Raw genomic sequence first — 26,178 nt, forward strand, 5'->3', positions numbered from 1 at the left:
GAAGCAGGCTCCCAGCTCTGAACTGTCAGCACAGAGCACGACACAGGGCTCAAACTCATGAGCCATGAGATCAAAACCTGAGCCAAAGACCGACTGAGCCACCCAGGTACACCTATATTATCTATTTTAGCACAATAAAAAATACTGAAAGAAAAAAATTATATCATGACTCAAAGAGAAAGATAACGATCTGCTTATGCTGACTAAACAGCTTGATAATAGTCATATTTTCTTATCAATATAGTAGAATTATTTTGTGGGGCACCTGGGTGGCTCAGGTCATGATCTCGCAGTTTGTGAGTTCAAGCCCACCTCGGGCTCTGTACTGACAGCTCAGGGCCTGGAGCCCATTTCGGATCCTCTGTCCCCCCCTCTCTCTCTGCCCCTTCCCCATTTGCACTCTCTCTCTCAAAAGAGATAAATAAAACATTAAAAAAGATAAAAATAAATAAAAATAAAAATAAATGAGTGGCTCAGCTGGTTACGCATCTGACTTCGGTTCAGGCCATGATCTCATGGTTCTTGGGTTCAAACCCTACATTGGCCTCTGTGCTAACAGCTCAGAGCCTGCAGCCTGCTTTGGATTCTGTGTTTCCCTTTCTCTCTGCCCATCCCCTGCTTGCGCTCTGTCTCTCTCTCAAAAATAAATAAAACATTAGAAAATAATAATAAAATAAAATAATAAAACTAAAAATAGAAAACAGATAGAAAAACTAAAATTAACACATATGCAAGTAGTTTAAAATTTTTCCAACCATAAAAACTCCCATCAGAGATGCCAATGTAGTTCAAAACATTAACTCACTTTACTTTCCTTCTCATAAAGATACTTTCCTTCTCATAAAGATACTTAACCAACTGCATGGCTCAGTCGGTTAGTGTCCGACTTAGGCTCAGGTCATGATCTCATGGTTCTTGGGTTCTAGCCCCAGGTCGGGCTCTGTGCTGACAGCTCAGAGCCTGGAGCCTGCTTCGGATTCTGTGTCTTCCTCTCTCTCTGCCCCTCCCCACTCATGCTCTGTCTCTGTCTCTCAAAAATAAATAAAAACATTTTAAAAAGTTTTAATAAAATAAAATGATAACAAACATGAGTTATTCTATATTAGTAAATAATATGTCAACAATGTGACAAAAGTTTTCTTTGGGCAGACTTCTCTTTTCTTTAAAACTAAAATAAATGCTTAAATACACAGTGATCATCCATTTTCCAATGAGAAGGAAGAATAGATTAAATAATCAAAACTGCATTTATGTCCATAATCTCTATGTTTAAGGGCTAATGCTGATAGGCTGGGACAAGGTAGATAAATAAAATGAAAAGCATTTAAATCTACTCCCAAATAAAAACCTTTGTAAGAGTTACTCATCTTCAAATGCAAAGGACTCAATGTTTCGAGTGTGACATTTATGTAAAATTTCATCTTGTAAAGAAATGCTAATATATTCACCATTTAACAATGAGAATGAACTAATTACAACAACATATAACGAGATAGTTGAACATCACAAACATGTTAAGTGAAGAATGCCAGAAACAAGAGTACATGTTGTATAATTCCATTTTATAAAGTATCAAACTTTATAAAAAAAATTTTTAAAGGGGTGGGGAGAGCCTGGGTGGCTCAGTCGGTTGAGTGTCTGACTTCAGCTCAGGTCATCATCTCGCAGCTTGTGAGTTTGAGCCCTGCATCAGGCTCTGTGCTGGCAGCTCAGAGCCTGGAGCCTGCTTCGGATTTTGTGTCCCTCTCTCTCTCTGCTCCTTCCCTGCTCATGCTCTCTCTCTCTCTCTCTCAAGAATAAATAAAACATTAAAAAAATTTTTTTAAAGTATCAAACTTCTATGGTGTTAAAAAGACAGTGGTTATGTAGGTTTGGGCAGGGGTGATGACTGGAACTAGAGCAAGGAACAGCTTTTGAGGTACTGATAATATTGTTTATTGATATGGGTGCTGATTACACGCACGTATTCTGTTTAAAGGATTTCCATCAAGCTGTGTGCACTTACATTCTTTTTCAATGTATATTATACATCAAAAAGTATTTTCAGATAACATGCCTAGTTGAAGTTTATAATTACAGTTTTAATTCAGTTCTATATGTCTAGTCTCATGAATGTCAGTTTTTCAATAATCCACCCTTCAAAATCCCTGGTTATCCCATACCAGTAAGTGGATGTTATTAATAGAATCTATTTAAGTAGGTCTGTTCTTTCTGTAAGAATATATATGTAAAATATCACCATTTTTTTATAAAGATAGAAAAAAATGAGGAAAAAGCACAATGAAAAAAACCTTCATAGAAAGGAGAGAATCTAATCTATCAAAACTCTTACTATCTTTAAAGTATAAATCTCAATCCACAAAATGCCTTTTCCAATTATTTTAAGGTTACCAAGTCAAACAGATCAAACTTATTCAAGATGATTTATTGGGCAGTAATGAAACTAACCTTCTCAGTTCAATGAACATGGCTTTATTCTACAGCCATATGGAAATTTTGGAATTATTTACTGAACACTTGTGTATTCTCTTTTGCCTACTTAATCTGTCAAGAATTAAGAATTAAGGTAAGTAAAAATGTACTGTAACTTTTTGTTTCCTCTTCATATTTCTATAAACTAATGTTTATATAGCTTGATATGATTATTTAGTGCTTAGGTTATTAGGAGAAGTTATTATAGATAAAATATGTTACATATATTGCTTAAAAAAAGAGGAGTGCTCAGTCGGTTAAGCTTCCGAATTCAGCTCAGGTCATGATCTCACACAGTTCGTCAGTTTGAGCCCCGTGTCGGGTTCTGTGCTGACAGCTTGGAGCCTGGAGCCTGCTTCGGATTCTGTGTCTCCCTCTCTCTCTGCCCCTCCCCCACTTGTGCTCTGTCACTCTTACAAAAATAAATAAACACTCAAGAGAGAGAGAGAAAATACAGAAAATTTCAATGACAATTTCTATGACAATTCTTTTGAGAGAGCGTTATCTCTGGTCACCAGAAAACACTTTTTTCAATCCATTGATAAAATTTAGGCTTTGTTCTTCAAATTCATTTTCTTATAAACAATCCTTCGACTAAAAAGTCCATACTTTCTAAAGTCTAAAAAATCATTTTTTCCTGACCCACAAGTTAGTTTTTATGAAGATAAAACAGGAAAAATAATTAAAACTAAGTATATACATATATATGTGTATGTATATAATCTGTATAACACAATTTTCCAGTAAGGTATTATAACACTATCACATTGGGTTTTTAAGCTTTCATCTTGAAATAGTCACTACTCTTGGAATCAGTAAAACACATCTGTCCTATTTTCCTTACCTTCTTGATTTTTTTTTCCCCTTAACTGATGGCTTCTCTACTTTTGCCCAATTCATCAATGGTAACATTTCAAAAGGTTCCATTCGTAAGTCTCTTCTTTCCTAGCTCCTTCTTCCCAGGCAATCTCACACATTTTCATAGTTTCAACCACTTCCTAAATGTCATATTTCTGTCCTAGGTCCTTGTCTGAACTCTAGACCCAAGTTTTCAGTCTATTAGACAGGCCACCTCCAAATCCCACTGAATTTCAAATTTATCAAGTTCAGAACCAAATTCATTATTGTTGATCTTCAAAATAGTTTCTTCTTTTTCTCATAGCGAATGGGGTTGTCATGCATCCAGTTAATCTTTGACATTTCTGCCTCTCCTTCACCATCATTTACTGAGTTACCAAGTCAATACTATCTTTTAAGACATTTCTGTTATGATATATAAAATATGCCTCCATAAAGCTGTTGAAAAAACTTAAGATATTTCTAACTTCTCTCTCCCTCTCTCTCTCTTCCCCTTGCCTCTGTTCAGAGAATTATCTTTAGCCCAAATTATGGTAAAAGCTTCCTAAATTATTCTGTTCCTAACCTATTCTCTATACTGCAACCACAATTATCTTTCTAAAAAAAGAACCTAGCAACTCTGTTTCTAAAGCTCTTCAATGACTATCACCTATGGGATAAAATTCCAGATTACTTAGCATGATAAACTTAATTTATAGTCTTAGCCTCTTTGCTATCTTCACTGTATACCAACTGTTCCTGTCAAAAAGTCATATCTAGAATGCATTCTCTAAACATCCAGAAATTTCTTTACCTCCACATCTTATTTCCTAAATTTTTGGGGGCAGTAATATCCTTCAAGTCCAACGTTAATGTCATCTAGTACAAATCTTTCCCCAACTGTTCCTTAACAGAACTATTACTACTTCATCTATTTCCGCAATAGCACTCTGTTAACTTGTTAGAGCCCTTATCATTGCGCGCACACACACACACACAGACACACACACACACACTTCATTCATTCATTCATTCATTCATTCAATGAACATTCCTTAAGCACTTAATGCTCACAATCTAGTGAAGGCACACATATAAACAAATAGTATACAATGTGCTAAATTATATAATAAAGTTACAAATAGCATGTGTATCAGTCTCTCCACAAGGTTGTATGGATTTTAAGGACTACGTCTTCTTATTTACCTTCCTATCAACAGAGACCGTCCATGAACAAAAAAGCAAATGGCAATGTTGAAAGCTGTTATGATCTCAACTTAAACAGAAAATAATAGAGGGATCAAAGGCAAGGCTGCCAGTGAAAGGACAAACAGGGAAGGGAGGGGGGGTAAATCAATAGCAGTAACAATAAACATGATCACAGAAGCAGAAGAGATGGTTTAAAAAGCCAGGCTGGAAAACACTTAAGGAAGAAAGAGGAACACAATTAAAATATATCACTAGGCTAGTAAGCTGGGAACAAAAGAGAGAACAAGGGAGTGAAATTCATATACTATTTTGCAAGTAGCCTATAAGAATAACTGGTAAAATAAACTACAAACCACATACACAAAAAGCATAATTGACCTTGCTGATAACAGTGTAAAGAAGAGGGCTACAGGTGACCATATAATAAACTAAATGTATGATGCCATGGAAATAATGGGAGTCATTTGATAAAAGCATACCATCATTAATGTGCAATGAATCAGATGGCTGGAGCAAAAGATAATGCTTATCCTCTGTATTTACTTGCTTAAGTAAAAGCCTTGCTATGATTAGGCCAAAAAAAAAAAAAAAAAAAAAAAGTTCAGAAAGTTTTGTATAGTTCAAAAAAAAGTTCAAGAACTATGTATAAACTGCCCTGGAGGTTCATTTATTCACTCTGAACATAATGTAATGAGCAGGTAAAGTGGAGCAGTAAAACATTACCATCTAGAGTCAGTGAACAGCAGAAACTACTCAGAAAGAGAAGACATTTCTCCCAGCTACTCACCCAGAGCAAAGATTAACTACTAGAAATACGGCTTCAACCTCATATAAAGTCTGAGTGTTTCTCAGAGGGGAATGGGGTGGCCCCATCTGAACAGATTATTTGTGGTAATTAACAGAGATGTACCACTAACTCCCAGGCTACAACCTGACAAACAAATCTGTCCTGTTGAGAATTACACTGTTAGCAATCAAGTTCCCTGATTTTGGAAGTATGGTGATATCGCGGAGTGCCATCCTCAAGAGACCTTAACTCTACCTGACTTCCAGTGAAACCCAGTAACAAAGATTCCAAGCTGCCAAGAGTCTCTAACAGACAGTAAGAAGCCAGAATCCTAAGGTAAAAATTGAAATAACTGGAATTAGATCTAGGCACACTATCCTAGATCTTATTCAATTAAGTCCATCAGTAAACAATGCATTCTTTCTCCTAAAACCCATACCATACCATTCCTTCTTCTAAAATCCTACAGGCTAAAGTGAGCTGAAAGGCGAAGGTGGGTTTCCTGATACTTTGTTATCATCTCTGGTTCTTTCATTCACTAGTACATTCTTACTTAAGAAAGTCCGCTTAAAATTAAAGAAACATTTATATTCATTCCCTAAAAAACAAATTTGTTATAATCTCTTCAAATATTATATTTTCCTTTTTTTCCCTATTTACCTCCCATTTTCTATGATATTTTTCCCTCTTCTGTTTTCTGTATTAATCACATATCTGACTTCCTCTCCTCCCTTATTTTTAGTTTCCCTATTTTTATATCTACTGTTCATATTTATATCATACATGTTTATGGCTAATTTTCTATATCTAAAAAAGGTATTACCTCCATGAATAAACCTACAACATAATAAAATTTCTCTCAAAACCCAAAAAGCACCTGGGTGGCTCAGTCAGTCAAGCATCCAACTTCGGCTCAGGTTATGATCTCAGGGCTCGTAGGTTCGAGCCCTGCATCGGGCTCTGGGCTGACAGCTTGGAGCCTGGAGCCTGCTTCGGATTCTGTGTCTCCTTCTCTCTCTGCCCCTCCCCTATTCATGCTCTGTCTCTCTCAAAAATAAATAAACATTAAAAAAAATTTTTTTTTAAAGATAACTCTCTCCCAAATAATCCATACATACATTCCCAATCATTCCTGCTGCAAGAGAGTTTCAGAGCAGCCACATAACGCCCTCCTCCAAGCAGCTGCAGAGTTCCTGTCTCCTGAACCTGCTTTCTCAAGCAGCTCTAGGAGGAGAATCACCTGAATGACATATTAGAAACTGAGATGCTGAGGCTCCACCCCCAAGAGCTTCTGAATCAGTGGGTCTGTGAAGAGGCCAAAAATCTGTATTTTTAAAGGTCCACAGGAATCCCAATACCATGTCAGCTTTGAGAACTACAGCTCTAAAGACTATTTTCAGTTCTACTCTTTGAAGCCCGAAGCCTCCAAAACCACTGTTGATTTCCATAAAGATGAGCATCAGTGGAGAGAACTAATCCTATTCCCCAACCACCTGAGACCATCTCTCTTGCGAAGATCCAGAACACTTAAGAACAAAAAAATACCTTTAAACCAGAAGCTAAAATTACAGACCTCTATGGGGGGTGACCATGAAGGCAGTTAATAGTTAATAATTGTAGCTACCATTTTCTGTGTTCCTTCTATGTGGGCCAAGAACTAAGTCTCCATCAAAACCCACAATCCTTTTCCTTATTTGCCTTTTACTCCTCCCCTTAATCTAAAAGCTCTGTTCAATGCAGCTGGAAATCTGTATCCTTCTCTCTCCCCTTATATACTCAGGCTATGCTGAGGAGAAAAGTACACAACGCATCACCCTTTCCTTTCCCCTATGTATTAAGATCCCTTATTTACCCTTTTTCTCCCCTCCCATTTCTTCCCACTCCTAGCAAAAAGGAGCCTTTTCTTCTTTGTGACCGTAGGAACATACTGCGCAGGGGAAATTGCCCCCATCTGAACCTGGCTCCACCCGGGTTTCTCTTGTCCTCTTCTGTTCTCTTCCTGGTGTTCTTTTTCTCAGTACGGTATGCATAATAGAACAGACATGGGCTTTGGGGGACATTTATTTTATTTTTTTTCACTCTTGTTTATAAAAACACTTAAGCATTCAATCCCAGAGAACCAAAAATCCCACCTCCCCACTGAACACTACTAAGGGGCAGGTCTTCTGCTCCATACCTTTTCTGTTTTTCTTTCTCTCTTGTTAATGCTTTTAAAAATGAATGAGTTTTTTTACATAAATAAAGTTTTTAAAGTATGGAAAAACTATTCATATATCCATTTCACTGATGAAGAAACAGTATCAGACAGGCTATGGAAATAGTCCAAGGTCATTCAGTGACAGATCTGAAAATTAAATCTAGAGCCCTCTCTCTCTCTCAAACCTCTGAAAGCCTCTAACAGGCCATTCACATAATGCCTCTCATAATATTCAAACTCAGCTACCATCCATAACATAATCCCCCATACTCTCTCAAAATTTCATCACAAGGCACTTGGCTTTCCCACCTCAATTCTATCCTCAATTCCCACCTCTAATGGAATTTCTGCTCCATAAACTTCAATGCACTTTAACTTCTTTAGAGAATACTCATTGAACCAATATGTCTTGACTCTTATCAAACTCACACCAAAGGACAGGGTTTGCTCACAAATGTCTATGGATGAAACGTTTTATTCCACCCTCTCTTCTACACAGGTAAGAGGTTTCAGCAAACTCTCTGGTGTTGCATCAGACTGTGCTCTTCCACACTGAAGAAAGACCTTTTCCTCAAATTGACCCATGTCCTCCACTCATTTATTGTTTGCTGAGTGCTATGTATGTAGTAGAAATGAAAAGTGCTAAGCAGTGGGGAGACAGCAGTGAGAAGGAACATACTCACCAATTAAAGAAATCTAAAGATTTACTCAGAAAGTTGATATTCATAAAGATTACAAATGAGATGAAAATAATTAAGGGGAAAAATAGAAATGCCACAGAAGCATATAACAGAAAGAAATTCATCTAATCTGGGAAGTGAAGAGGAAAGTGTCATTAAATCTAAGACCTAAAGGATGAATATAGGGCAGCACGGAAGAGCTTTCCAGGCAGTAAGAACAGTACATGGAACAGCCCTGAGACAAAAAAGACATGACACAGTTTAAGAAACCAAAAAGCCCCATGTGTTGAAAAGGACAAATGTCAAGAAATAAATCTGAAGAAGAAAAGGAACAAGATCATGTGAGGTCTTCAACACGATTTGTTTTTTTTTAATTTTTTTTTTAATTTTTTTTTTAAGTTTATTTATTTTTGAGACAGAGAGAGACAGAGCATGAACGGGGGAGGGTCAGAGAGAGAGGGAGACACAGAATCCGAAGCAGGCTCCAGGCTCTGAGCCGTCAGCCCAGAGCCCGACGCGGGGCTCGAACTCACGGACCGCGAGATCGTGACCTGAGCCGAAGTCGGACGCTTAACCGACTGAGCCACCCAGGCGCCCCAACATGATTTGTTTTTAAAGGATCAATTATTGGCCACTCCTCTCCATGACCACAGTTTTGAGAAACCAATAACATAGAATCTATACCACTCTATTGCACTTTTCAGAAAACTTTAAGAATACTTTTATTACTGGGAATGCAAGCTGGTGCAGCCAATCTGGAAAACAGTATGGAGGTTCCTCAAAAAACTAAAAATAGAACTACCCTACAACCCAGCAATTGCACTACTAGGCATTTATCCATGGGATACAGGTGTGCTATTTCAAAGGGACACATGCACTCCCATGTTTAGAGCAGCACTATCAACAATAGCCAAAGTATGGAAAGAGCCCAAATGTCCATCGATGGATGAATGGATAAAGAAGATGTGGTATATACATATATGTATACACACACACACACACACACACACACACACACACACACATACACAATGGAGTATTACTTGGCAATCAAAAAGAATGAAATCTTGCCATTTGCAACTACATGGATGGAACTGGAGGGTATTATGCTAAGTGAAATTAGTCAGTCAGAGAAAGACAAAAATCATGACTTCACTCATTTGAGGACTTTAAGAGACAAAACAGATGAACATGGGGGACAAGACAGAAGAGACTCATAAATATGGAGATCAAACTGAGGGTTATGGGAGGGGTTGTGGGAGGGGAGATGGGCTAAATGGGTAAGGGGCACAAAGGAATCTACTCCTGAAATCATTGTTGCACTATATGCTAACTAATTTGGATGTAAATTTTTAAAAAATAAAAAATAAAATTAAAAAAAAAGAATACTTTTATTACTCATTTAAGTGACTCAAGAGTTTCATTCTAGTGTCCATTTTATAGTGAGTTTAACTGGCATCTTTTAGAGAAACAAGTTGTTTCATGCAAAAGTCAAAGCATAAATGAATACTACTTTGTTCAGACTAAAGTCAAATATCATGAGGACTAAAAAAGAAACTATATTTGACATGGTTCTATTTACATCACATAAAATATAAAAAGCCTCCAAAAGTTAGCTAAGGATGACTCTAACTTGCCAACAGAAAACAGAAATAAAACTTCATTAAAGCTATGAAAATAATATAAAAGTATCTGGTTAAGATGATACATATAAAGGGGTACCTGGGTGTCTCAGTGGGTTGAGCACCCCAACTCTTGACTTCAGATCACGATCTCACGGTTCAGTTCCAGTTCAGTTCAGTTCGAGAGTTTGAGCCCCATGTCTCTCTCTGCCCCTCCCCCACTTGCGCACTCTCTCCCACGTGCTCGTACTCTCCCTTTCTCTCTCTCAAAATAAATAAATAAAAACTTTAAAAAGAACTCTATGGAGAACCATCTTTTAAAAAAAAGTACGATACATATAAAAGGCAGAAGCACCTTATCTCAAGTAAGCATGCAACTTAAAATAAATTACTTGATAGCAAACAAGGGATCCACACTTTAAAGTATCACCCAAATACTCATTTCATAAGAGAGGCGCAAGGCTCAAAGAAAACTAACAATAGCCAAGAAATTTTAAAGAATTATATTTACCATTTAACTTCCCCACTTACTGTACAGGCTAAGAATTCATAAAGAGGGGGGAATAGAAAAAGAACACTAAAGTAACTTTTAGGGGAAAGGAGCCACAAGAATACATCTGTTTTAAGATCTCCCCACCTCCAGGTTCTTACAAGAAACTTCAACCATCAATTACATTTTCCCTCATGTGTATCTCTAGCGTCCTCCTCTCTCCAAGATTGTTCCTCTCAGCACTTATACTCAATCAAGTCTTCTTACTTAAAACAAACACAAAAGTCTCTCAACCCAGCACCCTCCTCTACTACTGCTCTTTTTCCTTTACAAACTTCTCATAAAAGTTAATTGAATACACTCACTCTTCAAGCAATTCCTAGGTGCTTCGCACCCTCCAATTCTCCCCAACAGCGCTCATTAAAATCACCAAAGATCTCTCAATCTGCTGTGCATTTTCAAATAAAAAGTCCTCATCATGCTTGGCCTCTTGGCAGCATTTATCACAGTTGACTACTCTCTTGAAACACTCATTTCCTTTGGCTTCCATATACCACACTCTGATTTTCCACTTCCTCTCTAGTTCTTTCTTAGTATCCTCTGCTAGCTAGCCCTTCTCTTTTAAATCTAGAGGTTCAAGAGGGTTTGAACATTGGCTCTTTTCTAACATTATGCTCTGGGCAATGTCACCATGTCCAAGGCTTCAAATACCATGTACGTATATGCCAATGACTGCCAAAAGTCTAGTCCCGATCTTATCTCTGCTATGCTAACCCATATATCCAACTGCTTATTCAGAAACCTCAAAGGCACATCAAACTCAACATCTCCAAAAGTCAACTCATGATTATTCCCAAAAACACAACCTTGAGGTATTCCCTATCTCAGTCCAGATGCATAAGCCAGAAATATCCACAAGAGGTGATTAAAACTACATGACCTCTAAGGTCCTATTCTACTCTAAATTTATAATCTATACCACCAGTTCCAAATGTGGTCCAGGGATCTCTGAGGGTCTACCTATCAGGGGGAGTCTTTGAAATCAAAATTATTTCCATAATAATATTAAGATATTAATTCTCTTTTTCACTTTCATTCTTTTTTGAGTATATATAGTGCAGTCTCCCAAAGGCTACATGACATATGATATCACAACAGGTTGAATGCAGAAGGAGATATGAGAATCCAGATGTCTTCTATTAAGCTAGATATTAAAAAGATTTGAAAATGTCAAACAATGTTATTCTTTTCACTAAATGCTTTTGTGTTTTGTGTTTTGGAAAATACAGTTACTTTTCACTTAAAAATGTTATTTATTTTAATACAGGTTTATTGTTATTTTAAATAAATTAATAAATATGTTTAAAACTTCCATGTCATGCATGTTTTCCAACCAGAATGCTATGAAACTAGAAATCAACTGCAAGAAAAAATCTGGAAAAAACACAAATACATGGAAGTGAAATAACATGCTACTAAAAAATAAATGGGTCAACCAAGAAATCAAAGAGGAAATCAAAAAATACAGAAACAAATGAAAATGAAAACACAACAGTCTAAAATTTTTGGAATGCAGCAAAAGCTGTTCTCAGAAGAAAGATTATAGCAATACAGGTCTGCTTCAAGAAGTTGAGAAAAATTTCAAATAAACAACTAACCTGACATGTAAATGAGCTACAAAAAGAACAAACAAAACCCAAAATCAATACAAAGAAGGAAATAAAAAAGAACAGACCAGAAATAAATGAAATAGAAACTAAAACTAAAACAACAACAACAACAACAACACCACCACCACAATGTAACGTACCAATAAACGCAGGAGCTAGTTCTTTGAAAAGATCAACAAAACTGATAAACCTTTAGCCAGACTCATGAGAGAGAGAGAGTGACAGAGAGAGTGAGCGAGCAAATAAAATCACAAATGAAACAGGAGAAATGACAACCAACACCACAAAACTATAAAGGATTATGAGAGAACAGTATGAACAATTATACACCAACAAACTGGACAACCTAGAAGAAATAAATTCCTAGAACTGTATCACTTCCCAAAACTGAATCAGGAAGAACCAAAAAATTTGAATAGACTGATTACTAGCAATGAAACTGAATCAGTAATCAAACACTCTCAACAAACAAAAGTCCAGGACCAGATGGATTCACAGGAGAATTCTACCAGACATTTAAAGAAGAGTTAATAGAAAAAGAAGAGGAAGGAAAGCTTCCAAATACATTCTATGAAGCTAGCATTACTCTGATACCAAAACCAGATAAAGACATTACCAAAAAAAGAGAACTACAGGTCAATATTTCTGATGAACACAGATGCAAAAAGCCTCAACAAAATATTGGCAAACTGAATCCAACAATACATTAAAAAAATCATTCACCGTATCAAGTGGGATGCATTCCTGGGATGCAAGTGTGATTTAATATTCACAAACTAATCAACGTGATACATCACATCACCAAAAGATAAAACCATATGATTTCAAGAGATGCAGAAAAAGCATTTGACAAAGTACAACATCCATTCGTGATAAAAACCCTCAACAAAGTAAGTGTAGAGGAACATACCTCAACATAATAAAGGCCATATAATAAAAAAAAAAAAAAAAAAAAAAAAAACCACAGCTAACATCATACTCAATGGTGAAAAATCAAAAGCTCTTCCTTTAAGATCAGTAACAAAACAAGGAGGTCCACTCTCACCCCTTTTATTCCACAAAGTACTGGAAGTCCAAGCCATAGCAGTCATACAAGAAAAAGAAATAAAAGGCACACAAATTGGTGAGGAAAAAGTAAAACTTCCACTATTTGCAGATCACATGATGTTATATATAAAAAATCCCAAAGACCACCAAAAAATGACTACAACTGATAAATGAATTCAGTAATGTGTCCCAAGACACAAAGACACAAGACACAAAATCAATGTGCAAAAATCTGTTGCACCTATGCACTAATAATGAAGCAGCAGAAGGATACATTAAGAAAACAATTCCATTTACAATTGCACCAAATATAATAAAATACCTAGGAATAAACTTAACCAAGGAGGTGAAAGATCTGTCTTCTAAAAACCGTAAAACACTGATGAAAGAGATTGAAGATGACACAAACAAATGGAAAGATATTCCATGCTCACGGATTGGAAGAACAAATATTGTTACAATGTCCATACTACCCAAAGCAATCTACAGATTTAATGCAATCCCTATCGAAATACCAAGAACATTTTTCACAGAACCAGAACCAAAAAACCCAAATAGCCAAAACAATCTTGAAAAAAAAAGAACAAAACAGAACAGAGGTATCACAATCCCAGATTTCTAGATATACTAGCGAGCCGTAGTCATCAAAACAGCATGGGAATGGCACAAAAACCAACATATAGATCAATAGAACAAAATAGAAAACCTAGATCCAAACCCACAATTACATGGTCAATTAATCTTCAACAAAGAAGAATGGTAAAAGACAGTCTCTTCAAAAACTGGTACTGGGAAAATTGGACAGCTACATGCAAAAAAATAAAATTGAACCTCTCTTACAACATACACAAAAATAAAAACTCAAAATGGATTAAAGACTTAAATGTGAGACCTGAACCATAAAATCATACAAGACAGCACAAGCAGTAATGTCTCTGACATCAACTGAAGCAACATTTTACTAGATACGTCTTCTGAGGCAAGAGAAACAAAAGCAAAAATAAACTATTGGCACTAAACCAAAATAAAAAGTGTCTGTGCAGCTAAGGAAATGACCATCAAAACTAAAAGATAAACTACTAAATGGGAGAAGATATTGCAAATGACATATCCAATAAAGGGTTAGTATCCAAAATATAGAAAGAACTTCTACAACTCAGCACATACACAAAAACAAATAATCAATTAAAAAATGGGCAGAAGACATGAATCAGACATTTCTCCAAAGAAGTCTCACATATGGCCAACAGACACATGAAAAGATGCTCAACATGACTCATCATCAGGAAAATGCAAAACAAAACAATGAGATGTCACCTCACAGTCAGAATGGTTAAAATCAAAAACATAAGAAACAAGTATTGGCACGGATGTGAAGAAAAAAGAACCCTTGTTGTACTGTTGGTGGGAAAGCAAACTGGTACAGCCACTGTGGAAAACAGTAGGGAGGTTCTTCCAAACATTAAAAATAGAACTACCATATGATCCAGTAATTCTACTACTGGTTATTTACCCAAAGAATACGAAAACACTAATCTGAAAAGATACAGGCACTCCGATGTTTACTGCAGTATTATGTACAATAGCCAAATTATGGAAGCAGGCCAAGTGTCCACTGATAGATGAATGGATAAAGAAGGGCGGTGTGTGTGTGTGTATGTGTATATGTACATATATATATTTATGTATATATAATAGAATATTACTCAGCCATAAAAAAGAATGAAATCTTGTCATTTGCAACAACATGAATGGATCTACAGAGTAGAATGCTAAGTCAAATAAATCAGAGAAAGACAAATACCATTAGATTTCACTCACATGTGGAATTTAAGAAACAAAACAAACAGAGAAAAAGAGACCCTTAACTATAGAGAACAAAAAGACGGATGGATGAAATAGGTGACGGGGATTAAGAGTACACTTACCATGAGGAACACTGAGTAATGCACACTTACTATATTGTACTGAATCACTCACTATACTGTACACCTGATAGTAATGTAACACTGTATGTTAACTATACTGGAATTAATTTTTTTTTTTAAGGGGCGCCTCGGTGGCTCAGTCGGTTAAGCCTCCGACTTAGGCTCAGGTCATGATCTCACGCTTCGTGGGTTCAAGCCCCGTGTCTGGCTCTGTGCTGACAGCTTGGAGCCTGGAGCCTGCTTTGGATTCTGTGTCTCCCTCTCTCTCCGCCCCTCCCCTGCCTGCGCTCTGTCTTTCTCTCTCTCTCTCTCGCTCTCAAAAATAAATAAACGTTAAACAAAATGTTTTAAACTAATATATATATTTAAATCTTCTAATACAGTAAATATCAATAGACGTAGCCCACATGAACAAGAGCTCTTTAAGTTTTTAAAAACTCATGAAGTGCTCTTGACACCAAAAAGTTTGAGAAATGCTAATCTGTATTTACGGTATATACACAAATAAGATACAAGATGATATTTTTAAATGGCCAATTCTCAAGTATCCTCTAGAAGCAAATGACAGGGCTCTCATTCAGTCACATAGATTTGGTTCCATTATTCACTGGGCTCCCACTATGTGCCTGGCACTAGGGATAAAATGAAATTATATTGTTTTCGCTCTCACAGAGAATATTTTCCATACCTTTGCTACATTTCAGTTCTCTCATCTCTATCAGATCCTATGTAACAATCATGGCTGCCTGAAAGAATGAGAAAAAACAAGACTGCAATAGTCATACTATCTAGTCTAAATATAAAATGGACAAATTTAGTAGGGACCAGGCTAGAAAAAAAGGAGAAAACTTTTCAGCTCTAGGTCAGACCCATTACACTGTTCCAAGTAAACTTCCAGAATAACCAACACCCCCATAATATAGTATAATACACAAACACAAGTGACCTGCGGATTCAGCCTCAACTCTTTTCACATTTAAAATACAAAACCCGGGGTGCCTGGGTGGCTCAGTCGGTTGAGCAGCCAACTTCAGTTCAGGTCATGATCTCACTGTTGGTGAGTTTAAGCCCCATGTTGGGCTCTGTGCTGACAGCTCAGAGCCTGGAGCCTGCTGTGGATTCTGTGTCTCTGGCTCTCTGCCCCTTCCCCACTCATTCTCATTCTCTCTCTCTCTCAAAAAAAATAAAATAAAATAAACATTAATATATAAATAAATAAAATTTTAAAACCCCAACAACTACTTTTACAAATATAAGGCAGATCTACTGTAATCTATGAAATCCAGAAGAAACTAACATTTGGTACCAGTTTGGCCCCTGGAATATGAGGCAGGGTGAGGATCTCAAAGAACATAATGTCTCCCAATGATAAGAAATGAAGAGCTAAACTAGAGCTTGACTAGAGGTGGTCCTAATCTTTTACTTAAGGAGAACTGAAGACCACGAACAAGACTGGGAATAATGAGGGGAAAAAAAAAAAAAAAGCCCTAGGAATAGGAACTTAAGCTTTGCTTACCCACCATCTAGTTATCCTGAATACTTATTCTTCCAAATTAATTTCAAGGAATACATCCCTATAAAAGTGTTTTACAGCTTGCGAGTCAGGATTATTTTTTGGCCTAAGTATGAAATTTTCATGACAAAACCTTCCCTGATACCGAAGAAACTGCTAAACCTGGTTAACTCTGAGTGAGGATCAAGGAGTAAAAGCAGATTTTTCTATGAATATGTTTTTGAATTTTGTTAAAGCAGAGGCACGTGTCACTTTTTGAGGAAGGAAAAAAAAACAAGAAAAAACAAACAATTTTGAAAAGTTTCCTTCCATATTCAATAACTTACTAATTTAAGCTAAGGCTGTAAAGGAAAGAAAGACAACTACTTTTTCTTTCATTGGAAGCGTTTATTGACTCCTTAAGGCAGTGTAGTTGCTCCCACTTTGTGGATCCACAGTACTTTACCATTCCTCTTACCACCTTGTGCTATTATTTACATATCTGTCGCTTACATGGAACTGTGGAGATGTTTTAGGCCCCTATATATCCCTAGTCCATGCAGAGTACACACTAGGTGCTCCAGACCTACTTGCTGACTGATGGATGCTCCCATTGATAAGTCTCAGGATCCAATTCTTACATGCAAACAGGCAAAAAAAAATACAGGAGTCTCATACAATATGAAGAGGTTAACCATTCCTAAGCAGGTAATTTATTTTGACATGTAAAATAACTAACTAAATAATAGTTACATGCATACATATATGCATTTATAATTCCAAACAAGCCTGGAACTACAGAGAAATTCTTTAATAAAATACTGTTATAGGGGCACCTGGGTGGCTCAGTTGGTTAAGCATCCAACTCTTAATTTCAGCTCAGGTCATGATCTCAGTGTGTGGGTTCGAGCCCCACACTGGGCTCTGCACTGATGGTGCAGAGCCTACTTGGGATTCTCTCTCTCTTTCTCTCTATTCCTCCCCCACTCGGGTTCTCTCTCTCTCTCAAAATAAATAAATTAAAAAAAAATAATTCACAATACAGAAATGTAGCATCTATACAAACTTTCAGAGATGCATCAATTGAATAAGTGTAGTCCGATTTCATTTATAACCAATCAGAAAACAAAGCACATTAAAGCTAGAAATTAGAGGTCATCCAGCCTCATGCTCTTCAAATTTGTAGTTAACAACCCGTTAGTAGGTCAAAAAAAAAAAAAAAAAAATCTGATAGATTGGAGCTAGCATCTTTTAATAAAATCAAACGGGACTGAATTAAAAATAACAGCGTGTGTTAAAAGTAGTAGGATATTATTTAGTGGAACTTACAATTCATTTATATTTATACATATATGTAAATTATATCCCTAAGAAAAAATAAATTTCTTATTGTAAGTGTCCTAGTCAAAAGAGTTTGAGAGGTTCCCAAGCTTTTTCATCTCACAGAACTCTCAGTGTCTCAGTAATTTTTTTCAAGGTTCCCCCTAGGCACCAAAAAATGCCTTCTATTTCAATTTATTAGATCCATACAATCTATTAAGTATTTATGTCCTAACAACTTAGTAGCAGTTTGAAAAATACATATAAATTGAAAGAAATATTTTATTACTAAATAACCACAGTTGCTTATTAATGGAATGAATGCACCTACTACACACAACTTCCCAAACCTTGAAAACACTTTGGACACTGCCACTTTCATTTACCGTTCATATGGATTTTTGCACAGTACTTTTTTTTTTATCACAGTAGCCCCCAAACCTAGTTTTTTGAAGACTTCCTGTCATCAAAAGGAATACAGCACAATGTCACAGACACTACCTGAAACTAATAGTTTGAGCAGTGCCCCACAGATGTCAAATATCACACAGATACCCCACAGCTGTGAAATATTACCGTGTTTCCCTCAAAAATTTTTAAATATTCCACAGTGCCTGTGTGAGCTCACTATAGTCCTCAAAGGTACCTGACAGCACAGTTTGGGAATCCTGGGTTTAAGAAACAACTGATCTAGCCTGTATGCTTACTTTGCAAATTAAGAAATGACACTTAAGGTCACAAAGCTAGTAGAAAATAAAAACACTTGGGGTGCCTGGGTGGCTCAGTCGGTTGAGCGACCGACTTCGGCTCAGGTCATGATCTCACGGTTTGTGAGTTCGAGCCCCGCGTCGGGCTCTGTGCTGACAGCTCAGAGTCTGGAGCCTGCTTCTGATTCTGTGTCTCCCTCTCTCTCTGCCCCTCCCCTACTCATGCTCTGTCTCTCTCTGTCTCAGAAATAAATAAACATAAAAAAAATAAAATAAAAACACTTAAGGGTTAACTGCATCAACAAAAGTTTTGAAACAGAATCTAATCATGTGATAGCATGTTGATGAAATCTACAGATCTCTGAAAAACAACTAAATTCAAAAATACATTTAGGGGCACCTAGGTGGCTCAGTCCGTTGGGTGTCTGACTTCAGCTCAGGTCATGATCTCACTGTTCCAGAGTTCGAACCCCACTTCGGGCTCTGTGCTGACAGCTCAGAGCCTGGAGCCTTTTTCAGATTCTATGTCTCCCTCTCTGTCTCTGCTCCGCCCCCGCTCGTGCTCTGTCTCTCTTAAAAAATAAATAAACATTAAAAAAATTTTTTTTCAAAAATACATTTATATGATTGTATAATAAAAGGAAATTGTTTTGATATTTTTTAGAAAAAAAGCTTCAAAAATTATAAAAGTGGAAGTTATAATAAACAGAAGTGTCTAAAGTAAAAAAAGGAAAGTCATCCACTCCCTCAGGGATAACATAGCTGATAGTTTAACATATATCCTCACAGACCCTTTCCTACGGACATACAAAATCATAACAAAATCAAACTACATTTCTTTGTCCGTGTTTGTTTTTTCAAAACTGAATCATATTCTACAGTGTAATGCAACTTTTTTCTTTCACTCAGGATTATATCATGAACATTCTTCCATGTCAGGACATAATAGTAATTGCAAACACTCAAACATTTATGTGGTGCTTACTGTGCTTGCTTGAGGCCTAAATAGTAACTCATTTAATTCACACAACAGCCCTGTCAGGTGAGAAACTATAATTATATCCAGTTTACAGATGAGTTTAAGTAATTTGCTAATGGCTGCATCTAATAAATGATGCATTTGGGATTTGAACCCAGAAAGTTAGTTGCATGGTCCTTGCACTCAATGATACACTCAGCTGCTTCTCATGAAGTAAATCTAGCTATCCCTCAACCTGTTAACAAGTGCATAGCACTTCACAGCATAAGTACACTATAATTTTAACTATTCCTCTACATTTAGGACTATTCTTGACATTTTTTAATTTTTTAATACTATTGGCATTTACTTGTAATAATGTTAAAATGAACTCCCTATAGATTTACTCTTATGCTTTTGTGTTAAAATTTCTGTAAGATAAACTCCCTAAAAATGAAGTAACTCTATCAAATATGCGCCCTTTTAATTTTGATAGATAATACCAAATTTCCTTCCAGAACACTGTCCTACTTGTACCAACTTATAGTCCCAATGACAGAGGGGAGGGTTGAGGTTCATTTTTAAGTCAACAAACATTTTTGATTCATGGAGAGGCCTATTTTGAGTTTTTCACTCTGACGCAGAATGAACAGACCGCCAGGTTGATTCACAATCATCCTCTAATTTGATAATTATCTGACTTTAAAGAGGTGTAGACTGTATAGTGAATTCTTCATCCAGTTATGAAACCACCTATGGGTGAGATATTTCCCCTATACGATACTGTTCACTTATGTACAAAACGTGGGAATTGGACTACCTGGCCTTTCAGATTTAAAACTCTCAATGCTGTAATTAAGAAGTGACTTCAAGTTATTAAAAGCCTATAATTATAGTACTAATTAGGCCAGGGCCTTAAACCTTCTATTTTCTTTAAATTATAATAACTACTGCCAGAAGACCTAGGCAAATCATTAAAATAGCCAATAAAGTTTTCAGGATCCACCTGTGGCTTATTCTCAGTGGTTTTTTAATCCCAGGCTGTAATTCCCTGCAACCTAGCAAACTTGAACATATCTCTAGAGTATATTTCTAACATGAGTTGATATGTGCCTAGGAACATGAACCAGTGTTGTGTTTTTTTAAATATTATGCCAAGACCACTCTTAAGTCAATTTATTCAACTAATATTTATTGACTGGTTTACTATGTACTAAGCACCGGGTGCACAATAGTTAACAGAGTAACTCTGCCATCATGGAACTTACAGACTAGACAAGAAAGGCAAATAACAAACCAAAATAACCACTAGTAAATGTAAAGTTACACTTCTGATAACAATAAACAAAAAGCTATTAGTGCAGAAGAAAGAAAAAAAAAAAAAAAAAACCCGCTATGCAATCTTTTGATTATTTGTGGGGTTTTTTTGGACTATTTGCAACACTAGAAATTGTTTGACATGAGAAGAAAATGTCAATAAAGAAATTATTTCACAACCTCTCCTGCACTGCAAAAACTAGCAATCACAAGTGTAGATGACAAGTTAACTTTTTAAATCACCAGTACTAGAATAAAGTCACCAAGATGTCACTACTTTTCAGTTATGCTACTATGTGGCCCAAATATTGGTTTATCATAACCAAGACTATAAATGCTTTGAATTTCAAAGACGACATAACTATGAGTATCCAAACAAAATGAAAGATGACATATCAACTACAATTTCTTAGGAGTACTGTTCAAGCAAAAAGTACATACAGCGGTAAAGCCATTCATTATAATAATTCATCACTTGTTCATAATTAACAAAATTATTGAAAATACTATTTTTAAAGAACAACAATCATTAAGCATTAAGGAGTTAGTGGTATGTCAAAAGGAACAAAAATAGATTTTTTTTTAGATTTTATAAAACCAAGTTCCAGAGTATCTATATTAATATCCAATTTTAAAATAAAACTAATTCTACAATGTTAACTAGACTTGTGATCATTTCACAATACAAACATATGAATCATTATGTTGTACACCTGAAACTAATATAATGTTGTGTCAATTATACCTCAATAAAAACAAAAAACACTTGTTCAGGAATAAGAGCATCATTCATCACACTTCCTTGTGTCAATTTCCACAACTGCAAAACAAAAATATTTGTCAAACCTACCTCACATTGCTACGAAGATTAAATAAAATAACGTATGTCGTGATACACTGAAAAATGATGTCAGTTATTTTAAACAGTTGCTTCTTTTTTGCCGCCACTATAACATAGCAATTTAAAAAATAACAAAATTGGTAAGATAAGGACTCCATCTCCTTTCGTCTGTCCATAAGTATTATAAAAGGGGCAAAAAACTGGCAATCAAAAAAAAGCACTAAGAAAAAATTCAAAACTTCATAATTCCTAAATTGATTACCCCCACAGGAGGCTGGTTGTTTAAGTAGTAACACTCTTACATAACAAAATATCTCAGAGAATCAGGGAAATTATCTCACATATGTATGAAATTGTTTACTGACTAGATGTCACCATCATCACAAACACAAGTCCTGCTACTATGAAAAAATGAGATACATGTATTTATCCACACATACAATGTATTTTAGCTTGATGTTTATTTTCTGATTAAAGCATCTTCAATGCAATGACGCTCCAATGGTTCAGATTTATTTTATTACACTGAATGGAGTTGGTCAATTTAGCACACCAAAACTAATTTCATGTTACACAACCATGGGTTTGAAGCAACTTCTACCATGGGTCTAAAACCAATCCCCCAAAATCTCATGTTACTGGCAGCACACGGCCTTGTTTAAAAACTGTGTTTTAAACCAAAAAATTTTTAAAGTGGAGAGCAGCTCTCAGTATTTTATCATTGCTTCTACAAACCGTTTCAGGCTGTTGCTAGGTCCGCCTAACACAGCCTTTCCTTTAAAACCTTTAAATGCAAGAGGAGGAGGTATCGTTAACATGGCAACATAACCATTAACGACTTTCCCAAATTCAAAACAAGGATCGCCATCAAAACAAAAATATCAAACAACCAGGCGGAGTGCATGGATACTGATTACTACTCCTGACAACCTGTCCTATATGAAGGATCTTTTTCTTTTATGAAAGACTTGCTACTACACTAAAACCACATTAAAATTTTATACCTATGGGCAACTTCCTATCTGAAAACTAAAAATCCAGCGAAATTCCAAACCGTATTTGGGACATCAGTTAAGTATTGTTTACCATGTTGGGTTACATTTAAAAAGAGGGCGGGGAAAAATACTGACAACTTTGAAAGCGTAGAGCTTTTTAAATCTCCCACTAAATCATTTGTGAATAAATCGGTAGACTACATTCAGCAGCTGCTAGACTGGAGCAGAAGATCAAAGTTTTTCCTATACTTGAGAATGCTTATCCCCACCAAAAAGGAACAGAAACCAGTCATCCTTGCCACTGGAGCCAGTTGCCCGGAATTTCCTAAAATATGCCTGATCTGCAAGCGAAGGAGGAGCACTTCTCCGGAGACCAAAGGCGAGAGGTATCTTACATCTTTTGCAGACGAGAGGAGGGGCGGGAGCAGGGAGAGCACTAGCAGGTAAGGAAGGAAATCCGTCTTCGGCAGGCACCGGTGGGACCTGAAATCCAGGTCTCAGGGCCCTCCCCGCAAAGGCTCAGGACACGGGGAGGTTCCCCGAGGGGGACGCCAGGCTGGGCCAGGACTCCCGGCGCCCCGCCCCGCCTCTCTCGCCGCCACCGGGGACCCGGGACCGCGGACAGAGGCAGCAGAAGCTAAGCGAGCGTCCGCGGTCCCAGCCACGTCCTCCCGCGGCTCACCTGAGAGTGTCGCCTCCGCCCTCGGCTCCCACGGTGCATCCCGCGGGGCCTGGCGGAGGGTGCAGTGATGCCTCCCCGACCGGCCCCAGGGCTGCCGGGCCTGGCCTCCCCGCTCCGGGGACGCACCGGGTGCCCGCCTCGCACCGGCTCCCGGGATCCGCCGGGCTGCAGAGAAGGAAGGAGAGGCAGAAAGGCTGCCTCCCCTCCCCCACAGCAAGACTCCCCCTGAGCTGCGGCTCTCTGCAGTTCCCTCTGGCGCAGGTCCGGCCCCGCTCCCCCGCCAGGGAGTCACTTCGGCAGCGGCGGCCCAGTCGCCATTACAGCCCAACAACTGACACGGAGGAGGAGCGGCGCCGGCGGCAGTGGCAGTGGCGGTCGCGCGAGGCAGGGCGGGAGCAGTCGGGGCCCAGGCAAACCTCGCGAGAACTGTCCCGACACGGTTCTACAGGAATACAACCTTCGGTTAGGGCCATGTTGAGTGTGGCCGAAAGGTGCGGGAGGGAGAACGAAGAAAGGACACTCGAGAGCGCCATGTTTAGTGTGGCGAGTTTGTGCCTTGCAGGACTCGGGAGGAGCCAAAGTAGATCCGCAGCGGAGACCTCTCTCCACCCCCACCCCCCACCCTCCTTCCTCGGACGCTAATTGGGCCTTTTGGCTGCGCATTTCACCCCGGGCCAAAAAACAAGCTAGGGGTTTGACCAGGGTGCGCTCAGAAGTCGAAATTACAGCTTCTCAGAGTTTACGATGTTTCACCAATTGTCGTCCAAGTAAATCTTCTTTACCCCAATCAGTTTCAGAGCAATTGCAGCGCTGCGGCTGCTGCAGTTACCCACTGCTGTCACTGGCCGTTTTGTTCGCGAGGGTTAACGATTGTGTTCAGCATGCAGTCTGTCCAATGGCTAGAGACTCCAGAGCAAGGAAAACGGAGTTTCCTCCCGTTTAGGTATAGGCATTGGTAGAACTGTGCTTTGAGAGACTTTGTGTGATCAACATATCTTCTAATATCTTTATCCTCTTTCCCCAGTCTCCGAATGGTGAATTCTAATGTGTGTCAGGACTTAGCTTAAATGACATGTCTTCTGCAAGTAATGCCACCTTCCGCTAGGTGCTCACTTCGCACAAGCTCTCTGCCCATCACTTTCCTGCACCTTCTGAACTCCCACAACTGTTTACCCAGAGACTATTTCTCATCTTTAAGTATCTTGAAGACGCTTGTCTCTCTGTACCCCAGTAGGGCCTAGCTCATTTTAGGTGCTGGATAACTGCTAACTGCTAGGTGTAACTAGGACATTTTAGGTGCTGGGTAACTGCTTATTGGGTAGATCTCATCAGTAAAAGCAGAAGTCAGTAACCGCTCCTTCTCTGTAGGGCTGTTAACTGTGCCTGAATAGGACGTATGTGGATGTGCAAAAATGGTCCTGCACATATGTAAAATCTGTACTGTGTCTCCAGGAGGCTGTACCGGAGGGAAGAACAGGAAATGTGGGTATCCCAGTGGTGCCAGAAGTAGTGAGAAAACAACATAAGGAAAAAGTTATTTTCCTCATCCTTTCTGTGTAAAGCAGTGGGATAGATGCTTTTCATATGTTATTTTCCTGAATTTATACAACCACCTTATTAAATATTATACTCACGTTTTTAAAAAGAGGAAATGGGAAGAGGGCGCCTGACTGGCTCAGTGGGTGGAGCGTGGGGCTCTTTATCTCGAGGTTGTGAGTTAGAACCTCACTTTAGACGTAGAGATTACTTAAAAATAAAATCTTTAAATTTTTTTTTAACGTTTTTATTTTTGCGACAGAGAGAGACAGAGCATGAGCAGGGGAGGGGCAGAGAGAGAGGGAGACACAGAATCGGAAGCAGGCTCCAGGCTCTGAGCTGTCAGCACAGAGCCCGATGCGGGGCTCGAACCCACAGACTGGGGGATCATGACCTGAGCTGAAGTCGGATGCTTAACCGACTGAGCCACCCAGGCGCCCCAAAAATAAAATCTTTAAAAGTGGAAATGCGTTGTGAAAAGTTAAGTAATTTGCCCAATATTATGCCATCAGTAAAAGACAAATGTAAGATTTGAGGTCTCCCTTACTCTAAAGCCTATTTATACTTCTCCACCCCCATGCTACCTCCTGGGTAACAGAGAAAACACCAAAAGTTTCTGTCACTGTGTGGGGAGCAATGTTATCCTCATATCAGCCTATGCACAATTTCCATCTCTCATACTGCAAGCTGACCCCTGCCTCTCCTTCACCTCCCAAATACCTCAAACACACCAACCTCTCTTCTTTTTGACATGCCATAGCTCTTATTATTTACACCCTACAGATTGGCTCTTGCAGCATTTTACCATATTTGACTATAATGAATATGAAATTGCAATTGTTGCGTGAGGTCCTGAGACAAACTGATAGCAGCAAGTAAATTATGAGACAGGCGTCCAAGAAGCACATTTTCAAAGGAGTAATATGATACCAGTAATGCAATTCGTGGGCCCCTCTCTCAAGACCCTTCAACCCGGTCAGTGATATGAAAGGATTGAGAGAGGCTTCTGGGTGGCTCAGTAAGTTGAGCGTCCAACTTCTGCTCAGGTCATGATCTTACAGCTCATGAGTTCAAGCCCCGAATATGGCTCTCTGCTATCGACACAGAGCCCGCTTCGGATCCTCTGTCCCCCCACCTCTCCCACCCCTCCCCAGCTCGTACTCTCTCTCTCTCCCAAAATAAATAAATCAACTTAAAGAGAAAAAGGATTAAGGGATTGTAGATTCACAGGATTTGAGAGGAAGATTTTTGGAGAGAATAGGCAGAGAGGTGCAGAGGTGGCTTCTTCCTTTCCTCAAGCTAGAGAGAAGGGCTTTGAGGAGACAACATGGAAAGCTTGATGTGTGCACCAGAATCTGGAAGCCAGAGTAGCCTGAGGCTGGATTCAGCCT

The 26,178-nt window shown here is 38.2% G+C and overlaps 1 protein-coding gene across 1 annotated transcript in view; it reads right to left on the minus strand.

Moving 5' to 3' along the window:
- The window catches only part of CEP350 (centrosomal protein 350), a 151,624-nt gene extending 128,046 nt beyond the window's left edge, over positions 1 to 23,578 (minus strand). The window contains 1 exon segment of the mRNA XM_042925558.1: positions 23,252 to 23,578. The gene's annotated coding sequence lies outside the window, so the exon portion shown is untranslated.
- Between the last annotated feature and the right edge of the window lie 2,600 nt (positions 23,579 to 26,178).

The sequence above is a fragment of the Panthera leo genome, chromosome F3 (assembly GCF_018350215.1).
Source record: "Panthera leo isolate Ple1 chromosome F3, P.leo_Ple1_pat1.1, whole genome shotgun sequence".
Taxonomy (NCBI): Eukaryota; Metazoa; Chordata; class Mammalia; order Carnivora; family Felidae; genus Panthera; species Panthera leo.